A 26,814-nucleotide genomic window follows, 5' to 3' on the forward strand; every position below is an offset into this window, starting at 1 on the left:
ACAGTCAAAATTACTCACGGAAATCCCTTCAATCAACCATAAGCTGTATCCTTTAGTTTTATCTATACAACACTGCTCAAAAATATCATTTCTCAGTGTTTTCTCAAGGATTTGAACAAATTTCTGCTTCTTTGGGCATCAGATGAAATACTTGGCCATTTAGGTCTACACTGAATGGAAAATACAAATGCAGAACAGATCAAAGTTATTATCCAGGAGTTACTTGGAATGTCATCGATAAGTACAGCTCTTAAAAAACTGAATGTAAAAAAAAAAAAAAAAACTGAATGTGCTCAAGGGTCAAAATTTGATAAAGTTAATAATATTTACTGCCTCATCCAAGACATTCTTAAGTAAAACTGGCAGTATTTTTCTTTAACTGTGAGTAAATGGCAGTGAAGAACCCAGTAATTACTAGCAGTTTGGTGCCACTGCCTTGATTCATGAAAAGACACCGGAAATTTCACTCACTATTGCTCTTGCAACATCAGCGCAATACCAAGACTGTGAAAATGGCAAATAACATCTTACAATTAATATAAAAATAATTTTGACATTGTGGGCCTCCTGAAAGTGGCTTAAGAGACTCCCTAGCCATTATGGAACACTCTTTGAGAACTATAGCATTTACTCAGCATTTAAACAAACTATAGAACATTAGTAGCTGAAAAAATGTGAGAATTCTTTTTTCTAATGGCAAAATATCTTTTCATTTTATTGTGAATGTTTATATAATAAATATTTATGTAAAAATGTAAGCAATATAATAGGTAACACTTTGAAATCACTTATTTTTGCTTTTATCTCATTTCTTATTTGTCCTTTTTCCAGAACAATGTCAATTTTATTTTATTTTTTTTATTTAGAGAATACTCTATTAGTTTCTGTAATCAAACCCATGTAGATAAGACCTTACATATTTAATACAGTGCGTTACCCCTGTACAAGTGGAAAAAATTGTGTTTAATGTTTCTAGACCCATATGGCTGTTGATTTCTGTACAATGCCAACCCAACACAGTACAACTGGGATACTTCTCCAAAGTTGACAGCACAGCTACAGTTTCCAAAAATTCAAATTATATATATATATGTATATATATATAGATAGATAGATAGACAGATTTATTTATTTATATAAAAAGACCAATAGCAGTATGTTATGCATCAATAGCAGCAACAGTTTTTCCAGGTTCTGCAGTCATCAGAACACAATTATGGAGACATCCAGCACCCTCCATTAAAAAAAAAAAAGAAGGTTAAAAACAAAACCTCAGAGAACAGCGAATTCTGTTACTGTTGTGGTACCTGGCACCATTTTTTTTTTTTTAAATTAGCTTCTCAATTATCATCTGGAAAGAAAACATTCTAGAATAACGTCATTAAAAACAGATCTGATAAAGCACGGTCACTACTACGTATCATAAAGCAGGTACAAGATATTTTACATTCACAGAGGTATGATACAGTACAGTCCTACATCTATAATACTAGAGGATATAATTAAAAAGGCATTGTCTGAGACTTGATTCTGCTTTTCCAGCAGAGGGCCCAAAGGATGGTTATAACACAGCTCTGGTACAGAATAATGTCAATTTTAAAGCTTTGCCAGTTACTTTTTATTTTTCTTCAAAATGGTTTTCTTATAGATTAGGAGATGAAGAAAGCCATTATTACAGTAACTTAAAGAGAAATAAATGTATGCAATAAAAGCTATCGTAAATCTTTAAAGTGCTTATAATATTTTTAAGTTTCTGTTGATTCTCAAAAGTTATATAGTTATTTATATAGTGATAAATAGTAATTTAATATTTGTTTAAATCACAATGCCTTATGTTAAGATTCCTGGTAACAAAAAGTGCAAACATTTCTTATTTAGCAAACAAAAAATAATTCCTTTCTTAATTAGAAAGTTTCTTTACTGATAAATGTGTTTTGGAAACTATAACGTAACTTAATCATTTACATTAAAGATTCTTCATGCCACCCTTGTTGATTTCCCAAAAATTCAGCCTTTTCTTTCTTGACTGAATTGTATTTTGAAATAATTAAAAGAAAATTTTAGATTTCTACCTCTTATCTATTTGTCATTTTTTTGCATTGTTTTTCAGGGCTTAACCTATGCTATTGTAATAAGTGCTAATTGAAGCCTAATGTATAGCAGCTTATTAGATGCCTAAGACATCTTTATGGTTTAAAACAATGTTGATGAAGTAGAGCACTGTTAAATTCATAGAGTAGATAAAAGAGAATAGGTCATGAAAGATAATAATGCAAAAAACAAAAAAAAAAACCCAGATTGACACAAGCTCCTAACATGTAATCGTTGACAGGAAAAGCCTGCAAATCAAGCCAAAAGATAGTAGTCCAGGCAAACCAGACTAAAAGCTTAAGATAAAAATAACTACCTCACTAGTCTTTGTAGAAAACTTCTGCATGCTAAGGATGTCAACATAAATGTGTCTGGTTTATAAATAAGAATATTTAAGAACAAAGACTACATACATTAAAAGAAATAAAATTAATATAAAAGACTGAGTCAAGTAAATGATCTATGTAAGTTCAGAAACTTCGATTAAATACTTGAAAAGCTGTAAAACTAGAATTACAGCTTTTATCCTTTATCACACGTTAAGCAGGGAGTCTATGCTTGACTTCTGTTCTATGCTAAAAAGAAAAAAGAAAAGAAGATAAAGAAAGAGGAAGGAAAAAAATGCTCCCTCTCAATCAATTAATTGTACACAAATTGAATCACCTCTTACTTAATAAGTTTATCAGAAATGTTACTGCATACAGAAATGACCTGTCTTCCCTCTCAAGTCCAGTTAAAACTCTTCTCTTTAGGTCTCTGACATTATTTTCACACATTTGACAATTAATTTTACACATCAAGAGGAAATGTGATTATTTGTGAATCCCTTATTTTGGAAAAAAAATATTATTAGAAAACTTTGAAATTAATAAGATTATAATCATTACTATATGAAAAATTAGAAGTCCTGTTTTTGCATCTTTTATTTTGACATCTGAGTTAAATATATGGACATAAATATTTTCTCTATCTATACAAATCTTATAAATGTGGCCATACTAATGGAAAACAAAAGGTATATTTTAGCTTCACAGTGGAGTGGCAAAAATGCACCAACCTATATGTGAAGTATTAAACATTGTTATAATACTGGTTTTTGAAACCAAAATAAATGTCTTATTTATTAAGCATTAGGAAAACCTCTTCAGCTTCTTTTCAAATACATTGCAACATTTGAATAATGCCAGTCTCTGTAGGACTGATATTGGACTATGAATATTTGACCTAGAATGTCATTAACAACTTATACATTTTAAAACCACGTTTTGAAATGCGGCAAAACTAAGATTGTAGTGAATTTAATTTCAAAGTCATACTATCCCTCCTTTTATGCTGTATGTGGTAATCCTTGATTTTTTGCTGATGCTAAATGTTAATGAACAGAGCCACCGTGTACCATTTCACCTGGAGCAATGAAAACATTAAAATCTCTTTAGAAGCCTGAATAAAACTTTATTTTATAAATATAATCCATGTTAAAGCTCCACCGTTTCACTGTACTTTTGAAATAAGGGCACATGGAAAATATGGAAGCGTTTCCTTTGAGATGGCTAACTAAAGCTACAAAATGAGCACTGTACGGCATTTCCAAGGAACATGGTTCAAAAGTTGTACGATTACTACTAAGGTTGTTTTATTCTCTACCACATTTGGAACAGGAAGTCTGTGTTGTTCTTGAAGAATTCTGAAAAGCAATGTCACAGTCTGATGACCTCTTCTCCTCATTAAAACGTTCCCAAAGACAGCGCTCTGCATGATGTTTTGTAGCTTCAGCAGCCATGAACTAATTTGTACCTCTTATTTTGATCATGCACTGGTGAAAGCACCAAACAATATTTTTCTTTAAACACAGAGAGGTCTTTCAACAGCTCAGCATGCACTTCTACCCTCTTTTTAATCTTGGAGCACCTATTTATTTGCTCTTTTCACCACTAAATCTTCTTTGCTCCTTTCTGCCCCCTGCAAAGCGGCTAGTTAAAAATCTTCAGTGTTTTTTCTTCATAGGCTTAAACCATTAAAAGGGTATTACCATAAAAACAGAGATGAGGGCTTGTAGATATAGTACAAGGAGAATTTGCATTTCTAATTTTTAATCTAATTAAACTAAAATGATATTTATTTAGTTACTACCTTTCTATAATGTGCCTGATCACTAAAACTATGTGAAAAAAATATAGCTTTAGAAAATTAGTTTTTAGGGTTCTCTGCAAAGACAGATTGGTTCCTCACTGTGAATAAAAGAAGGCTTTACTTAAAGCTTATTAGTATGTATGTGACTCATTTGTTTATTTTGCATACCCCTACAGTTTCTTTGGTTCAGTGATATGAATCTTTTCTATATATTCCTTTATACTACCAAGAAGGTGTTGAGATTATTGTATGCATTACGTAGGAAACTGGTTTTAAGCCATGCATTTAATTTACTCAGGAAAAAAGGAGGGGTAGGGGAAACCATAATAATAAGACATTGTTAATGGATATGACTTTTAAGCAGTAATATTTTGAACTTATTAATGAAAACAACTCCAATAGCTTAATGATTCAAAAGTATTGTCTTAAAATGTATATTAATTTATATTAATTGGAGTTACATAAAATTCACATATGGCTAAATGCTAACAACTGATTAAATTTTGGTAAATTTCATCAAGCCAATGGTATAGCTGTAAACAGGACATACTTCAAGGATTACAGATCTAGTTAAGGTGAAATCTATAATTATATACTAATAAGTGAATTCTTTCGTCACCATGGAAGATTTGCTCTTTCAAAATGTAATTACTGAACACAATGAATTTCTCTTAAAAGGATCAAAGATAATAACGTAAACATTTCACCATTAATGAATCATAGTATGTTTTCAAACTCAATAGAAATTTAAATATTAATATTATTTAAAATACTAACTCATTGACTTTCAAGTTTTCAAAAACCAGTTGATACTTTTTTTTTTTTTTATAAATTTATTTATTCATTTTTGGCTGCGTTGGGTCTTCCTTGCTGCGCACAGGCTTTCTCTAGTTGCGGCGAGCGGAGGCTACTCTTCGTTGCGTGCGCAGGCTCCTCATTGCGGTGGCTTCTCTTGTTGCGGAGCACGGGCTCTAGGCGTGCAGGCTTCAGTAGTTGTGGCACGCACCCTCAGTAGTTGTGGCGCACAGGCTTAGTTGCTCCGCGGCATGTGGGGTCTTCCCGGACAAGGGCTCGACCCCGTGTCCCCTGCATTGGCAGGTGGATTCTTAACCACTGCGCCACCAGGGAAGCCCCAAAAAACCAGTTTATTCTTGAGCACTGTTTTATATCAATATACAATGTATCCAAATAATTTCTCGATTTATTTGTAAAATTAAACATTTGTAGGAAAATAAATGAAATATGAAAAAAGGTGTTGTTTCTAATGATATGACCAATATTTCATTTTAGCCACATTTTAAAAATATTTTTAACCAAGTAAAATTAATCAACTCAATGTTAGCAAAATATATTATGTGACTTTTTAAGTCATCACATCTACTTAATTGATCCTTTTCTCTATTCCAAATTGCTTCCTAATGAATATTTTTCATTGCATTATACATTTTGATGGCAACCGAGAATGTGTAAAAATTGTTAATTTCATGAACTATTCCTTCAAATTTAATCAATTTTGCTGTTTAGAATTGTTTCTTCCATAAATTAGTCTTTGGCTAATCTTAAAATATATTTACATGTCCTGTTGTGTCTCTATCATATCTTAAATACCATTTTTTCATTAATATAGACCTCGTAGTGACCAGCAATTGTCATAAATTTTCTTGATCTTTTCCTCTCAGTAAAAGACTCACCACATTGCTTGAATTTGTCTCTTAAAATGATTTTTAAGAGATCTTCTGAGCTATTCAACTCTAAGTTGTATTTACGTGCCTGTGTTTTTGTGTCCAGAGGTCTAGTTTGAGACTTTGGGGATACCTACCCACATGCTTCTAAATCCTCAGGGGAAATAAACACACCCAGCACCAGCTTTCTTGGGTTCCCTGGCTTGGTTAAGGGATGCTTTTCAGTTTAGTGTACCAAAGTCAGAGACCTGGGTGTGAACATAGGTCCTGTCACAAGACCCTCTGATGAGCTTGAGCAAATTATTTCACTTCTTTGAGTCTTAACTTTCTCAACTTTAAACTGGGTTTAAACAATCCTTTTCTGCAAGGTTATTAAGATGATTAGAAATGATGTATGTAAGGGAAATGGTAATGGTAGATGCTAGCTGATAGTGACTAGTTGTTGACAGTTTAGCTGGGTTCCCCCAAACATTAAGAAGTTTACTGGCACTGTACCAACAGTGATAGCTCCTAGAAGGGTGTCAGAATGAGTGCCAAGAAACCTGGATTCTTTCTTCAGTTCACAAGTCACCTCACCTTCCTGAGCATCAATGAATAAAATTTGAACTAAATAGCCAGGACATTTTTATTAAGAATCAATTTAGGGGCTTCCCTGGTGGTGCAGTGGTTGAGAATCTGCCTGCCAATGCAGGGGACATGGGTTTGAGCCCTGGTCTGGGAAGATCCCACATGCCGCGGAGCAACTAAGCCCGTGTGCCACAACTACTGAGCCTGCGCGTCTGGAGCCCGTGCTCCACAACAAGAGAGGCCGCTACAGTGAGAGGCCTGCGCAGCACGATGAAGAGTGGTCCCCACTTGCTGCAACTAGAGAAAGCCCTCGCACAGAAACGAAGACCCAACACAGCCATAAATGAATGAATAAATAAATAAATGAATAAATAAAAATTAAAAAAAAACTGGAGAATGACGATGCTTTTAAAAAAAAAAAAAAGAATCAATTTAGATGATAGTTGTGAAAAACCCTTGAACCGTATCAAATAGTATAGAAAACAAAAATAATATTATACAAATAATAACCCAGATTTCTAAACCAGAAGAAAACCATAAATGTGAAAGAAAAGAGATTCAGACAGGCTTTCCCAAGATTACGTAACTAGCCAAATACAACGTTTATCTGTTTTATGTAAATCTACCCCTCCAAGGTTGATTGTAAGATATCTCCCTCTACATATAGGTTGTATTAAATTAACATCTGATGCTGCCACAATAAACTATACCAAGTTAATCAAGAAAGATAAGCCATTATAGTCATGAAGAGTTCAAAATAACATACAAAGTTAAAAGCAGGTTTAAAATGAACCCGACATCTTATCTTCAGAGAAAGCATACTGATGTTAGTATAGGAGGGAAATTTTTTCTGATTTTTTTTAAAGTATGTTATCTGAAAGTGAGGATCCTGCTTGAGGGTAGTTTTATGTTCCATTCTGTCTTTCGTCCACTAGATGTCCCCAGTACGTCATACAGAAGCTCTGATCTCAGATGGGGCCTTGTTAGAATCTGCATCTACTGTTTCTTTTTGAAGTGAGTTTCTGAGATACCTCGTCAAATGATTTTTTTTCCTGAGTTCATTTCATCCTGAAAATTAGCAAGCTACTAATATACAGAGAAATGCAATCATTTAAAGATTTTTGTCTAAGAGACAGAGTATAACTTTGCTAATGTAAGAAGCAATTAAAGAACATGTATATCTTCTTTTCTGAAACGTGTTGAAGAAATCAAAGACCTGAAACAAGTTCAAAATCCTTAGAGAAAAAGTTCAGAGCCTTGAAAAGAACGACTCTTAACACAACTTTTAATTGTATTGGTTTCAAAGGGTGAATAACATTTACACAAAATAGTTCAGAAAACTTTGGTGACAGCAGGAGCCTTGTTTAATTTGAACTTTAATAAATTAAAGAAGAAAAGTAAAAGCCTGAACAGTCACCCAAAGCGTCCCCTCCTAACTCACACAAAAACCTCTATAACAAAGGCTACAAGACTGAAATACAATAATAATTGCAACGTGGGGATATTCAATTAGAACTAGGCTTGCAAAATGCTGTTTTTTTTCCCCCCCAAAAGCCCAGTGAGCCCATATTACAGGAGGCTTCTGCCTCTGAGAGAAAAATAACACCCTCTGGGGTTACTGTGGCAGATGGCTGCACTAGAGGGCTGAGAACCTACTCTTCTAAAGCAATTCAATAAGGATTCCTACAAGGTGTCTCAAAATGGAAGCACTCAGGCAGCGTGTTTCTGCCTCACAGGGCAAGAGGTAAAAAGTTCAGCCTGTGAAGTAGAACAGTTTCTGCCCCAGAGCAAAAGAGAGAAAAAGTACAAGAGCGTTCTGATGAATTATCTCTTACTCGGAGCTAACACGGGCTTCCCAGGAACAATGGCCAAGTCTAACCAGAGCTGACAGCTCCATTCACTGCCCAGCACTCCATCCCGCACTGTGTCGGAACAGTGCGCAATTCTCATCGCTTCCCAACCCGTCCCCAGCCTTTCAACAAACCTTCTCCATTCAGGAGCCACTTCTTGATAGTGCTTTTTTTGATTAAAGCTCACCTTTCATCGCTCTAGCATTTTATTGTTAGTATTTACAACGCATTCCAAGAATGGAGGTAACATCAAAAAAAAGAGTTTAAACCAATGAGCCTTGGATTCATTTAGTTAATTATCAAGGTTAGGAATGTCGATCCAATCATAAGAAGCAACTAGAAAACAATTTAGTGATAAACTATGGGATCCTGGCAAGAATTACCAATGTAATTCACAGGAGATTATATTTGTGTCCTGGAAAAGAAGGGGTTAGAGAGGAGTGGGAGCTTGAACTAAATCTTAAAGGATTCAGGGACCTGGGAGAAAAAAAGGAGGCAAAAGGAGAAACCAGGTGAGAAATCATCAAGTGAAAGGACACAGATACAAAAATGGCCATTGCATAAGCAGAAGACAGAGAGAAGCCAGCTGGACCAGGCATCCAGAGGCGCTTGAACAGAAAAGGGCATAACCTCCAGTAGGCTGGATTGTAGAGGTTCAAGTGAAAAAGGTCCACCAGTTTAAAAAGCAGAGGGGAGCCATTATAGTGTTTTATGTTGCGACGTGAGGCAATAGAAGGAATGTTCTAGAAATATAGTCACAGCAGATTTGGCTGTCGAGGCAGGAGTGGAAGTTTATCAAGAGAGGTGAAGGACTGTCAGAAAATGCATTACTTGGTTATTAACACAATCTGTGGTTTTGATAATAAGGGCCAAGACCAGATGATTGGTTTTTCAACATAGAAAAAGAGGCAAATCTGAGAGATCAAGCTTGGTGAAAAATGAGATAAATGAAAGAAAAGTGTGGCTTAGACAGGAAAAGAACCTACTCTTTGTTTAGATACCACAATTTCACATTCTTCTCCCAATGGTAGAGCCAATTTCATCTGTATTTTGTTTAGTATTCCACAGAATAAATAACATATTTCAATAAACATGTCTTTTTTTAGTGACTCCATCCCATGAGGAGATATTTTATGTCCCAAACATCTCTGAGATAGCCTAGAGTAAATATCTTGAATTTCTGCTGAGGATAACTTCATATTTCAAGGTATCAATATTATATCCTTAAAACAAATAATAATAAAAGAAGCTATGTGCAATATAAACTAAAGCAATGATATATTGGCAGTGCCTTATAGCATATGAATGGCCATAACTATTTTAAATGTATTACTTAAAGGGATATGGTAGTCCACACACCCAGACTTAGAGGCAAATGGTATATCAGGTGGAAACTATCTTCAATTTCTTCCTTCCCAACTGTGACCCTCACCAGACTCTCCACACTCTAGAGGTCATACCATTGCAGTCTTTTCATCATTTTACAAATATTTATAGGGCAGCCTCATAAAGTTGAATATGACACAATCTATGCCCTCAAGGCACTTGCCCCATCTAGTCCTTTCCAGACTGGCACCGAATTTCCCCACCTTCCAGATACCAGCCACTTGTTAATAAAACAACTACTCTGTATAAAAGTATCAAGCCCTGTGGGAGACTTGGGAGAAACCCTCTTACATGGTCAATACTCTCCGAAATTTACAATCAACAAATTACACAAGTACATAAACAGAAGCGTACCTATTACATGCTAATTAATAATGCAGGGTAAGTAAGTAAGTGCTGCAGAAGTTGTTCCAGGAATTCACAGGAGGGATATAACAGTTAGCGAGGATGCAACTAGTAAAAGTAAAAATTGAAAGGCTAATTGCCATTTCCAAACTTAAATTGCTTGAGTAATTTTAAATATCTGGAACTGTGAAAAGGAGCTGGAGCCATTCAAACTATTATATTCTCATCATTGTCTTAATGTCACAAATAATAAATAGTCTTTCATGGGTATCTGTCCAAATGTTTAATAATTTTTAAAAGCTAAGTAAAAAATGAAGTTTCTGTAACACACTCCCTCATAACAAACTATTGAGCCAATTGACTTATAATAGATATCTAATAATTTTCCAAACAAACCAACTCACCAGCCTGAAAACATGCTCAGTCCATCTGGACAGAAGATCAAAGGGACAAAAAGAGTCTCTGTGTGTATGTACATGTGTGTTTAGAGTGTTTCATTTTGTTGATTTTCTTTCAGTCAGAAGCCTTAGAGAAGCATCACCAACCAAGGACTATGGAAGTACCGCTGAGGTCAAACAAAGTTACATTGATTACTTGCTGCAGCCAAGGAGACCTTATTTCATGAGGAATTAGGGAGCATCTCAGTTCAAGGATGTTACAGGGAGCTGGTTAGAGGGGTTGGGCTTTTATTAGGTGATTTTTAAGAAAGGTTCAAAGAAGCATCCTTGGCTTTAGATTGGATGTTATCAGGAATTGTGGGTAATTCAGTAGTTGGGTACCAGTAATTTTCTAGGAATCAAGGAAAACACAGATTGTCTAAAACTGTAATTGGTAAACAAATGCAGCCACTCATGTCAGCCATTAGAGGGAGTCGTTTGGTCATTTTTGTGGCTGGCACAGGGTTTGGTTTTTGTCTCATTCTATCATAATCTCAGAGTGACCTCAGCAGATGCTGGTGCTGTTTAGGATAAGCAGAACACCATGCCTTAGCTGTTAGGATCAGGCCAGCTACCAGCTGACAGCTGTCAGAGCTGCTCTTTTTTCTCTAGCACAATTATCTGTGATGCAAAGATTGTCCATGCAGTGAGAAAAATATACATCTTCTGAAGGAATTCTTCATTTTCTTCAAAACTCCCAACTGATGAGAATTTGCTATGAATTCTGCTTGTCCCTAGGAACACTCACTTTATCAGTAAACTGGAAGAGCTGGGCACAAAAGATAAGGGTCCTCTTTGAAGTGCTGGGTTTCTAAGAAGACCGATAAGGCTGGCATTGTGGACACATTCTAGGGAGCCCCACCTTATTTTTCAGAACGCATTCCCACACATTGTTGGGTTCTACCAGCTACAATTGCACTATTTGATACCCCTTTGCCACAATTAAGTGGACAGAGGTAGATACCTGACCCTAGCTGGACCGAATTCCCCCTCCTAGAAACCTGGAATTGGGATTCAGAGAAGCCAAATGAGTTCTGCATGCAGCTGGAATTGTCGCAGGTTAACTCCGGGGCTCTGTAGAAGCTCTTTTCCTTATGTGGCCTGACAATCACAAAAAGCCAGGTTATGGAGACAGAATGAATCAGAACTGCAGAAAGAAGCAGAGATACTGACAAGGGAGGGTCCTGACAATTTTCATTTCCTCTTTCCAGTCTCTTCCTGAGGTCCAGCTGCATTCTCACTCTTGAGTTCCCTGTATCTTTATAATACATTCTCCATTTTTGTTTAAGCCAACTCAAGCATGTTTCTATTATTATAATTTACAAAAACTCTTTGCTAGCAATAATAAACAATTTAATGCCAGGTGTAAGTGTAGCACAGACCACTGATTGTAGCCCAGTACTCAAGCTTCCACTTCCCAACTTCTTTTGCAGTTAGGTGTGACCATATCACTGTGTTCCGTCTAATAGGATGTATGTGAAATTGATGCATGCAACTTTATGGTTATCTCCCTTAGACAAGCTGCCTACCCTGAATTTTCCTCTTTTCTCACTGACTGGAAAATGGCGACCACTGGAACAATTGTCTTGGACCAGAAACAGAAACACAATTGGGATGACAAAGCCAACGCACCAACCAATGTACCTGTGACCTTCAGGAGAAAAGATTCTGCCACTGTGCCCACACCACCTGCCTGACTGACCAGCACAAGAGAGGAGTGAACTTCTATCTCATTTGCACCGCTATATCATGAGGTCTTTTTGCTACAGAAGACAAGACTCCCCTAATCAATACAGAGAGGTTGCCATAATAGACCTTCAGAGAAAATGCAGAGCTAGCTGAGTAGAGAATATGTGGGGTAAAATTTTTATTTCGGTATGAAAATCCTACTGTCTATGTTACGTGATGCTGAAGCAGTTAGTTAAAATCCTACCTATAGTGTCTGGGAATTCAAATGATATTGCCCCAAAGATGACAATGTTTTAGGAGAATTCTTTGTTTAGAGTGAGAATTTTAAAATGTGATGCCTACTCTTTGTGATAATCAATGAAGTACAACATAAAAGAGGAAAACAGTCCAGGGGTCCCATCTGGATGCAGATAGAGAAAACATGTTTTATGAACTGAAATTGCTGAAGCCTAAATCAAGAAATGAATAGATGTCTTGCCAAACTGAATTATGCACATCACTCCTTGATGTGTATATTACTGATGTTCTATTATGGAACTGCAACATCTTGACCATTGGTATGGGATCTGGGAAGAGCGAGAAAACTGAGGAAACCTGTCCTCTGTGCTGTCTCTACTTTTTCTACAAACGTATCACAATGCCTCTAATTATAAAGTTTAGTACAGGATTATGGGGAGAAAGAGGCCCAGAGAAGACTAGAGATGAAGGGCTTGCAGATACCCTTCCTCTTCCTGGAAGGGTATCTGCAAGCCCTTTTTAACTATTTCCTGATTCACTGATACTCAAGTACTCGGAAAGGGTAGAGTGTCTTAGCACAAAAACTCCATCAATATCACTCATCTGGGTATTACTAAATTTGGCATGACAAAAAAGTTATGAGGATATAGTGAATGCAATCATGCTAAATGAAATTGGCAAGCAGTCCACTAAAATTTTAAAGGATTATGTGATGATTAATTTCTCATGCCAACTTGGCTAGGCTGTGGCGCCCAGTTGTTTGGTCAGACACCAAACTAGATGCTGCTATGAAGGTATTTTTTTAGATGTGATTAGTATTTAAACAGGTAAACTTTAGTAAAGCAGAGTGCCTCCATAATGTAGGTGGACCGCATCTAATCAGTTGAAGGCCTTAAGGGAAAAGACAGGTTTCCCATAGAAGAAGCAATTCTGCCTCAAGATTGCAACATAGGAACCCTGCCTGAGTTTCCCATCTGCTGGCTGGCTCTGCAGATTTCAGACTCAAGACTCAACATCAACTCATGAAGACTCAAGATTGATACACACACACACACACACACACACACACACACACACACACACACTTGCTCTGTTTTTCTGGAGAACTTTTTTGACTAATACAAATTGTATGGCTAGGGGAAAATGCAATCCTGGCCAACTGTGGCAAAAAAGTAAAAATAAATACAAATAAAACAGTATACTACTAATAATTACCCTCTTTTACCCTGATCTCAGGAAATTCTGGATGCTTATTCTTTCACAACAGTAAATTGTCCAAACAAGATAAAACTGATTCCTCTTCTTTCCCTAGAAATTTACCTGTCCTAAATCTCTTCCCCCTAGGCTCTCAACCTTGGGAAGTGACATTTACTTTATCTTATAGTCAAATCCATGCTAAGGAGAGAGCAGGCTGATAACTAGAAATCCTGCTCTTTCCCTGAACTATCTGAAGATAGTGACTTCTGCTTTTGCTGTATGATGTAAAGTGGCTAAAACTGTCATCTCTGAACCACAGTTAAAAAGAGGAGGAAATCATTTGGTCAGGAGGGGCCTGGCAGCACCCAAAAAAATCACACCACAGAGGCCACTTCCTTTTCTGCATATATGTAGAATATCATAATTGCTAGACTCACACTCAGCAAACACTCTGAGCTCAAGGATTACAGGCAATTCTGAGAAGCAGAGTATTTCCAACCAAGTACCAAGACTGCAAAGCCAAAAATGAAGTTTTGATTTGTTAAGGGATGCAGGAGCTATAATCAGGTCTCAAGTAGCTTCAGTTTCAGAAATACTTGCAGGAAATCAAGTTATTTTGGATTAATTTAGGTCCACACATGAATGGACCTGAATTCCTCAGTAACACTGTCTCAGAAATACCCATGACACCCACTAAAACAAGGTAATTCTAGAGCAGGCAAAACTTCTCAGGTTGCTTACAAATTGAAATACCATAATTTCTGGGACAGTTGAAAAAGTAATATTTTAAGACTCAAGTATGGTACATGATAAAAATTGGTCATCATCAATTTCTTTACATTTTCAAATTCAAAGTAGAATATGGAGAAAGAAAATTTAAAATCACAGACAAAGGTAAAACACTGACAGGAAATGAAAATATTTGAATTCTGTTTGTAGCAACTATGAAGGACAAGAAATTAAGTGAAAAACCTACCAGTGTAGTATACCTAATACAGCTGAATAGCATTTTTAGAAATCACTTTAATATCTGTCTGAGCAAGAGAAGACAATCAAGAAATTCCTCAACCACCAGAAACACAAAAAACTGCAAATCCAGAAGAAGTAAACCCCAGAGCAGGAGTTTGCCCAGGACTGTTTGCCATCCCTGACAAACTAGCAGTCAAAATTTAAAAGGCTTACAGTTGGGGCAAGAGAGACAAAGGTCCGGGACCTAAGTTGATCAAAGAAAATCCACCAAAGCCAGAACCCCTGAAGAAAGGACACTATGGTCAGTGCCTGAAAGAAACTGCCCTGCTTGTAGAGCCTGTGGAGACACTTGCATGCTGCAGCTTTACCTCTGAGTGGAGAGCATACAGAGGTCAGAGAAATGTAATGGTCTTCCCTTCCTAACCACAGGCCTCAGTCTCAGGTGTCTAAAGCAAGAATTCAGGCTATATCTATGGTCCAAAATACCCATGTCTGGAAATGTCGATTAAAGTGATCCAGGGTTGGTAGTAAACACAGGTTCCTGACAAAAGCAAACACAAGCCTTACACAGACAAACTCACTTTAACACACCTCAAAGAAGTCTCACAGTTAATGCTTCAAGATTGACTCACAGTGAAAAGTCACCAAACACTAAAGGATCAAACAACTATAAATGAGAGTTAAGATATAAATCAAGAAACTGCCAAACAAGACTCTCAAAGATGGTTAATCTTATAATGATCAGAAGAAGCCTACAAAATGAGTTTACTTGTTACTGTTAAATAAATAAAAGAGACCATAATCAACTACAACTGAGGAAGAAGAAATTATGGGAACTGATTGGAGAGATTTGAGGAAAGAATAAAATAAAATTGTTGGAAATGAAGAAATGTAATAACTAGAATTAAGAACTCAAAGTTTAGATTAAACAACAGATTAGACAAAAGTGAAGAGAAATTTTGTGAATTCTGAGACATATATGGATAAAATATTCAAAATGGAGCACAAAGAGTCAAAAGAATGGAAAATATAAAAGTTAAGAGACATGAAAATAGAAAGATTCCAACGTGTCTGCTAATTGGAGTTCCAGAGATGAATGAGAGAAAAGATGTAGAAGAAATATTTGAAACAATAATGGCTGAGATCTTTCCTGATATGATGAAAGATACTAAATCCTCATATTTAAGAACCTCAGTAAGTCCCAATGAGAATGAATGAAAAGAAATCCATACTTAGACATATCAGTGAAAGTGTAGGACAGTCCTGGCTGAAACTTCAGGTGAACTCACCATGACCCACTGGGTACTGGACCTCATATCCTTTTTCTGACTCCTCCAGCAATTCTTCCCTCTCTCGTCTGCACAATCACTTGTTTCTCTTCTACTGGACATTCACATCAGCATATAGCATGTTCTTCTTTCTTCCAAATATTTCTAAAAAGTTTTTTTCACCCTTATTTGCATGGTTAGCTACCACAATATTTCCCTGTTCCCTTTGCAGGAAGGGTCCTTGAAATAACTACTATTCAAGGCCTATTTCCATTTCTCTCAATTATCTTATCCAACTATCCAATCAGGTTTGTGCCTCACCACCAAATCGCTTACTTCAAGGTTACATGGCTAAATCCAGCACTAAATTCCCAATTTCCATTATACTCTACTATCAGTAGCATTTGAAACAATCACTACTTTTTAATATATTTTCTTGACTTGCCACACCGTACCTCTTTTGGTTTTCCTTCCATCACATAGATCAGATCTTGCAAGATCATCAACTGAGAGTAAAGCTGGAGGAGGGAGCGTTGGAGGAGAGAAGAGAAGCCCCCCCCCCAAAAAAAGGCTTTCAATAATCTTTTCAAAATGAGGATGAAATAAAGACATTTTTCAGATAAATAAAAATTGAAAGAGTTTATTACCAACATACCCTCACTAAAGGAATTAGGAAGAAAATGATCTGAGAAGGAAGGTTTGAGGGGCTAAAATGAATGGTGAGCACAGAAGTAGTTAAAAAAGCAGTTGAATCTAAATAAGCATCTAAATAAATCAATAACAATATCTAATTTTGAGGATTACAAATAATCAATGTTTAACTATTATACTGTGTAAGAATAACATGCAAGTAAGGAGAGGGTATGACTGGTGTATGTATGTATATACAAGTTCAAGCAGATGAACAGAGGCTTTTTGAGTTATTTCTAAATAATAATACATTTGCTGTTATATTTAGTGATATCTTCAAATTTCAGTAGAAAAATTCACACTTTTCTCTCATTCTTCCGATTCCCACATTCTACATCCAGCTAAACAAAACAAAAATTCATACAACTTTTCAGCCTTGGGACAATAAAGAACTGGAAAAAAGACATTAAGAGGTACTGAACTCAGCAGTTCACCATTAACTCCTCAAGTATTTTGCATTGCCTCTAAGTAATGGGGCATCCATACTGTAATTCCTTTACAACAGCCAATGTGCAACCAGATGGAAATCAGACTAACCCAAAAAACTTCCTCCTCCCTATCTGGATTCCCCACCTAGTAAATTAATTCTGGGCTTTAGATGTTAGTTTCTGTTGACTTTTAAAATCCAAATAATTTCACATTCCAACAGACCAAAACATTTTTCACACAATCTAAAATTTCCTTTTTGTTACACCTTGTTTACTTTTACAGTTTACTACTAATCTTCTGTCTCTTACTTGAAATGGTTTAATGTTAATAGAAAACCTTACTTCAGTTAAAGCTCCTCTTCTTTGGGGAGTGGAATTATGACTTCCCAATTACCAACTTCAACTTTCAAGATTTTCAATGATATGCATGAATTATTTTTATAATAAGAAGAATTAAATCTGTTTTTAAATTAGAAGTCAGGGAATAAATTGTATTATATCTTCTGGGACCTCTATTACAATATTGAATACAATGATTATGGGCTTCCTTGTCTTTAAATTTTGTTGTGGAGTCACTAGAACTATGATTAAATGGCCTTAAAGAAAAAAAAAATCCACAGCTCAACTTCCTGCTCAAAAACTAAATCACCACAGTCACATGGTGATATACAAATGGTTAAGGATATTAAAACAATAACAATAACAACAACAACAACTACCCTGGCATCTACATGTTTAGAGAATATGTTTGCATTTTTATTGCTGTCACATTTCTTTCTTGCAGAGTGTATAGTTAGGGGAACACTATTTTAATAGTGTGTTAACTGGAAGTGAAACTAACATTTAAAAATTCATGAAAGGGTTTTTGTGTTCTTATATTAGCATCCAGAGGTAGAGTAAGGGTGATTGGAAGACATGTGAGTTTGATTCAAACTCAAATTATATTTGTTCATATAGAAATAAAGCCCTTGTGATGTATGGTTTTGTCTTGGCTCAAAGCTTAATTTGATAAACATTAATTTTGGTATGCATCTCTTTTAAGTGAGTATAATAAATAGTATAAAACCAACATCTGAGGTTTTAAAATTGTAACTTCTAAACATAATTTTATTCACACTACAATATTTTCATTGATTTCCTTTGAAAATAATGCAGTAGATTTTTAGCAAGTTGTGTGTAGCATATATTCCATCATTAGCACATGAAAATGAATAAATAAATGTGTGACAAAGTCTGAATTTCTTTTGAAAGATTGACTGATTAATCTCAGTTAAATTCAAAACAGATTTTTTTCTAACATTAATCTGAACACAGAACATTTTCATTTGATATTAGCTTTTGAAATTTTTACTCTCCAGCTGAATTGTTCTCCTTATCTTAACAGGGTTTGTTTTTTTTCAACAAGAATGAAAACTTGTTACAATGGAATTTTCTTTTATTCAGTAGGACAAATGTACTTAACTCTTTATATCATTATACAAACTTTATAATTGGAAGATTTGCATTTTTGATGGATGAAATAGTGAATGAACATCTGTAGTGTAAGATAACATAAAGTCATCAATTTAATTGGTTCATAAGATAATAACAAAATCTGAATTGATTTGTTTCACTGGATTTTAACTTTTTTTTCACTGAAATATCCATTCTAATTCAGTAAGCACCTTGGACTTCAGCAAAGATTAAATTCCTGGAAAATTTTTAATTATATCCCAATGTAGGAAATAGGATAATTTAAACATAAATGTAGATCTCTCTGGTCATTTTATCAAAGTATTAAAACCTTTTGAAGTGATGGTGCAGAGTAATACTCAGATCTCTCCAAGTGTACCTGGATTAAACTTAGAATTTAAAAAATAGCATTTAGGAGCAATGTGTTCATGAGTTTTAGTTTGGAAAAAATGTCAAGGACTTCCATTGCTAGCCAAGATAGAGGAAAAAGGACCAGATTTACGCTTGTATCTTAAACAACTAAAAAGTCTAACAAAACATATGAAACAATGATTTTCAGACATTGAACAACTGGCAGCAGAGAGCAGTGATCCCTGAGAGAAGGAAAATAAACTACTTAAGCTCTGTGATTGCTTCAGTTTACTTCCTGGAGAGAGTTTCCAAACCACACCGCAGGGAGAGAGAATCCAAGCAGAGCCCAGAGTTCTCTCTGAATTGAGGAGACAAAGACAAGAATCTGGGGAGGCAAAGGCAGTTAGAATTTGCAGGGCAGAGTACCACAACAGAGAGAGTTACAAAGAGAGGGAGCTCCTGAGATCCACAGAGGGTTCCCCTACAGACTTCAGCTGAGTACTGATCAGAGCACGTGTATAAGCAAACTACCTTCTGGCTGGGCAACAAACTACCAGAAAGAAGTAGTAGGAATAATTTCTAGAGATCACACAAAGCTGGGAACGGTTTATGTTCCCAAGAGCCAGGGGATAGAAAATACACAGGGCTCAAGAAGAGTACTCAGAAAGGTACTGCCTTACTAAGGCAGAAAATTAGCCTTAGACTAAAGACTGCTTCGATTCCATCTAGCAAAAATTAAAGCTACTTGTGAAAGAATCAAAATGTTTCCAAGCAACTTAACTTCATCCCAGAGCAAAGCTCAAAAATGTTTCTAAAAAGTACTAAAAGTGCCAATACTCACAATGCTTGGTATACAATCAAAAATTACCAGACATACAAAGAAGTGGGAAAATATGAAGAATAATATGGAAAACACTGATTCAGTAGAAACTGACCAATGAATCACACAAATGACAGCAACAATAAAAAGCACATTGAAACAACTACTATAACCATACTCCATATTTTCAAGAAAGTAGAGGAAAGAACGAGCCTTTTAAGGAGAGACATGAAAGATACTACAAAATATCTAAGTTCTAGAAAAGGAAAATATAATGTCTAAAATAAAGTTTACTCTGGATAATATAAATCCTAGCCTGGGAACTGGAGTAGCTTGCAACCAGGAAACACCAACAGGCTGGACAAATAGCCTTGATATTCCTTATCCTTTGAGCAAATTAAGCAACAATTATGATTGTTAATCTGGCTATTTTCTATTTCTTTGATGCTATAGTTGTAGTTACTTATTCTGTGTTTTGCATTCTACCTCTGATCATTCACTTTACCCATAGTGATTAGCAATAGTTAGGCAAAGGAAAAAAAAAAGCTCTCTCTTCCGTTACTGGTTAGCAAACCAAATAAAATTTATAATGAAGTAAAAAAAAAAAAAAAAAAAACACTGGATAGGATTAAAAGCAGATTCGATACCACCAAAGAAAAGATCAGTGAATTTAAAGACATAATAGTAGAAACTATTCAAAATTAAACTAACAGAAGAAGTCTGAAAAAATTAAGGGGTTATCAGTGAGCTATGAGACAACTTCAAGCAGGCTAATATACATGTAATTGGAGTCACAGAAGGAAAAGGAAAACAAAAAAGTGTCCCTAGGTTTTGAAAGTTTTTGTATGTGGCCCATCCCTTGAAGCAGAGGATTATATAAAACCATAAGGAGAGAAGAGTGATCCTGCCCTAGCATAATGGTAAAGAACACAGTGTTCACTAAACATTGTCAGGCAACAGACATTAGGAGTATCATCATTTAACTTTAGTAAGAGTATTGAGCTACAGTGGCCATTCTTCATATGATGCCTGTCTTCCCACTTTTGACAAAAATCTTCCCAAGTTGATACATGTACTAGAGTGGCCTCCAAGGTGTGAGGGAGAGATGGATAATGCAGTTAAGACTCAGGCTGAAGAAAACTTTATAAGCTATGAAACTCTGTCACTTATTAAAGCCCTTCCTTTCCTTCCTTGCTCTCATCTCTATCCCCCACTTTCTTCAGATGGAGGCTTTACTATCTCTTGGTATATCACAGAGCTCCTATTCACACTGGCACTGGAAGGAGCACATAATTCTCAGTGGAGATCATGACTCTTGAAAGCATAGTGGCAATAATAATATTCATCCATATTTTTTTTATTTATTCAAAATCTTTTATGGGCCAGGCACTATGAAATGTGTTGGGAATATATTAGTGAATAATGCAGATACATTCTTGATCCATGGAAATTAGAGACTGCCTGGAAAGACTGGCATTACCCTGATAATAGCATTAATTAATATATACTTGTTTAGTATACTAACATTATTTGTCTGAGGTCAATCACTTTCTTCCATGTTCTGTGCCTTATTTACAGGGGGCCAGAGACCCCCAGAAAGTATATTTCCCATATTTCCTTGCTAACTGACTTCCAGTTAAGTTTGGCTAATAAGAGGAATTGATACAATATTGGAAGGTGACAGGAGGGGAAAAGTCATGGGTCTTCCTCTCTATTGGGCATTTATTCCTCTCTCTTTGCCTTGTGGTGGTGTCCATGAAAGTGGGTGTGACCCTTCTGGGGTCCCATCCTTGGCTCTGATTTCCCTAACTCAGCTATAGTAGCCCATGCTAAATTGTCCCCTTTGGCAATTCTAGCACCCTGCTAGGCACCCTAAGAAGTCATAAACACACTCCCAATCTGGGTTACCTCACCTTGTTTTTACAGTTCCAAAGTATAGCCCACAAATCTGACATCTTCCATATCACTGTTAATTGACCCCAGTCCAGTACGAAAAGAACCCAGAGTATGGAATCAACTATTTTGCCAATTGCATAACTAATTCGTTCTATTAAATTCACTTTCCTTGAAAGATCTAGTGTGATTTCTGTTTTCCTGACTGATACACGTATCATATTGATTAATGCCAAGTACATAGTCCAATGAATATATGTAATGGGAGATCTAATCTATACTGGGGAATCAGAGACAGTTTCCTTTAAGAATTAATATTTAAACTAAGAACTGGAGTATGAATAGAAGTTAGCCAGGTGAAGGGACGTCAGATGATCAAATATCACATTATTTAAGATATCAAAGAAGGACTATTCTACAAAAGGCACTTCTCTGATATACACTTGACATAGTTCCATGTTGTACTTCTTACTGTGCCATTGAACCTACAGCAAGCCTGCCAGAGTCTACCTCAGAGGGCTAACGCAAAGAGTTGTTTTGTTCAGTCCTACTTCTAAGATTACAATCAACCCACAACTAGCAAAATACATTTGAAACATGGGAAAACAAGATATTACAAACTAGAGAAATATTTTATTTCATGTGGGCTTCCCCATAACTGCACCCATCCTCAGCCTTGAATCTCTCAAACAGTTTGGCCACAAAGAAATGGGTCACATGTATTTTGTAGCTCTCTCTTGTGAGTCTCTAGAATTTCTGCTTGGTTTCTCAAGGGCTTACTTTTACATTTCCTGAGTGTAGCCCACAAATCTGACATTTTCCATAGTAATGTTAATAGGCCTCAACTTAATGGGAAAAGAATACAGGCTATGAAATCTAGGCAGGTCTCCTATTGGCTCCTTGTTTGTAACTGGAAAAGATATTTAGGCCTCCATCTCCTCATCTCCAAAATGAAGGTTTTGGACTAAAAGGTCATTAAACTATTTTGTCATATTCACATCCTATGATCAAGTAATTCTGCTACACATACACATTTTAGACCATATGGAAGACTTAGCTTAAGTTGGACTTGTTGGCCCTCTCCCTTCATCTCTGCTTTTGTGTGTACTAAACTTTATTCTGAAGTATCTTCAATTAAAATTGGTGACTTAGAAAGTAATTTGGGGACTTCCAATCATAGCAAGAGTTTTGATATCATATATTAGGCCTCTAACATGTCTCAGATGATCTTTCCTATACTTTCTCATGTTCTGTTTTTAAATTGTGTCCTTCTTCTATCATATTCCCTAAAATGTGCTATCTCAGAACACTTTCCTTTCACATGCAGAAGATTCGCAAGCACATGAAAAGAACTAGCTTAGTGCTGCTTATATTTCTTAAGAAACCTTTCTTTTTCCTTTCTTTCTCTCTCACCCTCTCCCTCCTTCCCCTGTCTTTTCTCTCTCCATTCTCTTCTTTTTTCTTCCTTGGCTTGTTTTTCCCATTTTCTTCCTTTTTCTCTCATTAACTTCCTTTATGACAGTAGAGAAGATCCTAGATGTTCAGTTCAGAATATATGAGAAAGTAAAATAACATTACAAATTGAATTTTACTTGACAGCATGCATACAATGCATACTATATTCAGTGCATGTGGAATAACATAGTAAGGAAAACATATGCTGTAAGTGAAATGGATTAGTTATTACAAATAATATGTGATGACAAAATACATTTAGTAGGGAATGAACAGTGTTTGGGGGGTGGGGAGAGAAACCAGGAAACAGAGGGAAAACAAAAAATGAGATGGTAAGTGTGGAGCTGCGAATGAAGTTCTGAGCTATAAAAATATTTTATGAAGTCCTGTGTTGGCCTTGCTTAAACAATAATGGATAAACAGTTGTTTTTCCTTTCTTTTATGATCGCATACAACTGTAAAAACATAGTACTAATGTCATATTATAACAATGTAAATTCGGTCTTATAGTATTTCACAATTCTTCATTAACATTATGATTTGAAGAGGGCCTTTGCTTAATTGTACTTGCTTTTATTTTTGATGCTTGCTTATATTAAAAATATGAAGTGACAAAAAGGTATAATCAAATATTCTTGAATTTTTTATCTTAAAAGATTATAAAATGTTGCACTAATTTATTTATTATATAATTTATCATTACAAATACGAATATGAAAAATCTGTATTTCATGTCATTCATATAGCTAATCCACAGACTTTATTTTAACTGTTTTTATTTTTAAATAACTCATTTCTCTCCATTTAAGGGCTATCTGAACTAGGATTCAATGTGATAAATGAAATGAATACTAAGTTACAAGTGTATTTACTGCAGTGAATAATGAGAAATAAATATCACCCATTAAATTATGAAATTCAAATCTATTTATGCCTCACTTTAAGGATATATAATTTTCAAATTTTCAAATTTATAATGCATACTTCTTTATCAAAAATATACCCTATAGAATAACTTTCTTGTCTGGTGATCTTTCTTTAAATTAGATAGATGATTGAGAGATGATAGATAGATTATATCCCTTACATTAAGATAATAATTATATCCTCAACCAGTTCTTTGTAAACACATATATTGCATAAAATGAGATAAACATACTCATGCCAATTCTCTATAAACTTTGGCAAAATTTGAAACCATTTTTGCACAGCCAAAAGAGAAAACTATTTAGAAATCTCACATATCAGTTCTTCAACTCATCTCCTTTTTCTTCTATTAAATTCATCACTGAAGCATTATAATCAAATGTTACCAATAATTTAAAAAATAGCACTAAATTTTATCTATTTCTAATTTATAGAGTAAAATGTAACTTAAAATCTAAATGTTTTTAATATGTAAACATTTCAAATTAAGTTGAAATTTATAGTTTTGTGCTTTTAAACCCCTAGATATATGTTATTTTATATTTTATAGTTCTAATTAAATAATTTGGAGGAAAAAATTACCTTTGTAATGTCTCAGGAACATAATCTGTAAGAGTCAGTCTCTCCATTTGCTTTCTATGTACTGTAAGCATTATCTTTCTGTTGACTCCTACTTCTCTACCTGTTCTACTTCTAAGGAAGGCCAAGCTATATAAAGCATGATTTAGTTCCTCTTTTTGGTATTACATTCATTTCTCATATTCCTGACTGTAGTTTTGAAGAGAATGAGTAATATTTAACTGACCATGATTTTAATAATTTGTAATTACAAAGAACAACCCAATTCTTTTTTCCCCCATCAAATATTTTATTATTTTATCAACAGTGCTCTATACACAAATAAAAGTTAGAAGTGATTAATATAAAAACTGAGAAGTAAGCACAAATTTCAATGTGTAATAAGAGGACAATATTGCCTTAGGTGAAGGCTCCTAGGAAAAGATAAATTGTTCCTCTGTCATCATTGTCTGGCTGTAGTTTCTCTGGATTTTACAAGTTGTCTTCTGGAAAAGTTAACAAACTCAAGTAGGAAACACTGGGCTTGCTTCAGTCAAAGATTTGGAAGAACAAGTGAGTTATGTTTCCAGAAAAAAAAGAAAAGAAAAGTAACATACATACATCTGTGTATCTGTATCTGTATGAGTATTTGTCAATGGGTGGGTGTGGTAATCATTTAATGTTCACCATTTTCATTCATATTCCATTCTACTATACTTCTGACTCACTTGAAATTAGGAGTGACCATGGAACTAACTTTTGGCCAGTGAAATAAGAGGGTTTGAAACATTTCTTGCTGGTGCTTGGCTCTACAGCCCTCCTTTCTGGCTGCCTTGGTGATCATGGAAGCAAGTGTCCAAAGAGTTTCCATCAACCCAGGGCCCCTGGGTTTGACTCTGGTAGACAAAACCCTCCTATCACCTACATTGGGCTTGTAACACAAATGAAAAATAAACTATTTTATTAACTACTGATATCTGGAAGTTATGTGCCTAACCTAACCAATTTTAACTGGCTCAGGGGATGAAATTATAATTACTCTATTTTCAAAAGTAGTGTACCTTTAAATACTTGTGTCTATAAGAACAAGCCTCCACTCCCTCCTGTGAGCTATCTTGCCTCTACAATGAATGTGCAGACTAATCATATGGAAAGAGGACAACGCTTGGAGATCTGGATAGTTGTCCAAAGTAATGCAAACTAATTAGTAGCAAAGCTTGAACCTCTCACTAACTTGTTGCATTACTTTGGGCAAGTCATTTAAGCACTCTAAACTTAAGTTTCCCATTTGTAAAATGGGTACAATAATGGTTTCTTTGTTTATATAACAAAGTTGAGTAACAAATAAAATAATATACAAGTTTTATGTGTTGCCCTTATTAAAGGATAGAAATATATTCTATTCTTCTCTAAATGCCCTATCACCAAGTAAAATATTTTATATCACAATGGATACTAAATAAATATTAGTAACTAAAGGTAAATTCTATTCCAACAATTATTTAAGCCTTTAATCAATGTCTAATGCTGGTTTATAGACTAATTGAGAACATCTTTTTCAGGTAATACTTTTCACTAGCCAAGTGTTTAATTATTTTTAATGTGTTAAATACTTATTAATCATTTACCATGTCAGGTATTGTTCTATGCACTGGAGGAGTGGATAATTAAGCAAATTAGGCAAATTCTATGCTGTGATGGAGGAAAACAGACAGTGACAAGCAGAGGCTGCATGTGAGAAAAGAAGGCGGCAAGGGTGATTTTGATAAGTGGTCAGGAAAAATCTCCTTGTTAAGCTGACACTTGAGCAGAGAATTAGGACTGTGAACCATGTGGATACTCAAGGGAACAGTTTTCCCGGCAATGGGTGCAGCATGTGCAAGGGCCCTGAGGCAGGAATGTTCTTAGTGTAGCTGAAGAACAGCATGAAAGCCATTTAGATTGAGGCACCTTGAGAAGAGGATGAATACAAGGGGTGAGATCAAAGACATGGAGGAGGAACCAAGTCTCTTGTAGGCAATGATGAAGGCAATGAAATTTTTCTGAATGAGATAGAAAGCACTGGAAAGTTTTAAGCAGAGTAGAACACGATTTGGCTTACCTTTTCAAAGGATCATCGAGGCTGCTTTGTGGAGAATGCATTGTAGGAGGCCAACTATGGAAGCAGGAAGATAAGTTGGATGGTTATTGAAATAGTCCAGGTGAGACAACTGGCTCCAAGTAGTTTGATATATATATATATATAATTTATATATTAATATAAATTCATATATTAATATAAATTCATATAAATATATTTATAGATTATATAATATATACATGGATCAGATTTCCTTTCTGCAGCCATTCTCAGAGCTATGTTACTATGGCAAGAGTCAAACGAGAGAGCCAA

General features: G+C 35.3%; 1 protein-coding gene across 6 annotated transcripts in view; it reads right to left on the minus strand.

The window, feature by feature from the left end:
* The window catches only part of TFEC (transcription factor EC), a 688,992-nt gene that overhangs the window by 197,204 nt on the left and 464,974 nt on the right, over positions 1-26,814 (minus strand). The gene's annotated exons all lie outside the window — the stretch shown is intronic.

Source organism: Balaenoptera physalus (genome assembly GCF_965194825.1).
Source record: "Balaenoptera physalus genome assembly, chromosome: 8".
Lineage (NCBI taxonomy): Eukaryota > Metazoa > Chordata > Mammalia > Artiodactyla > Balaenopteridae > Balaenoptera > Balaenoptera physalus.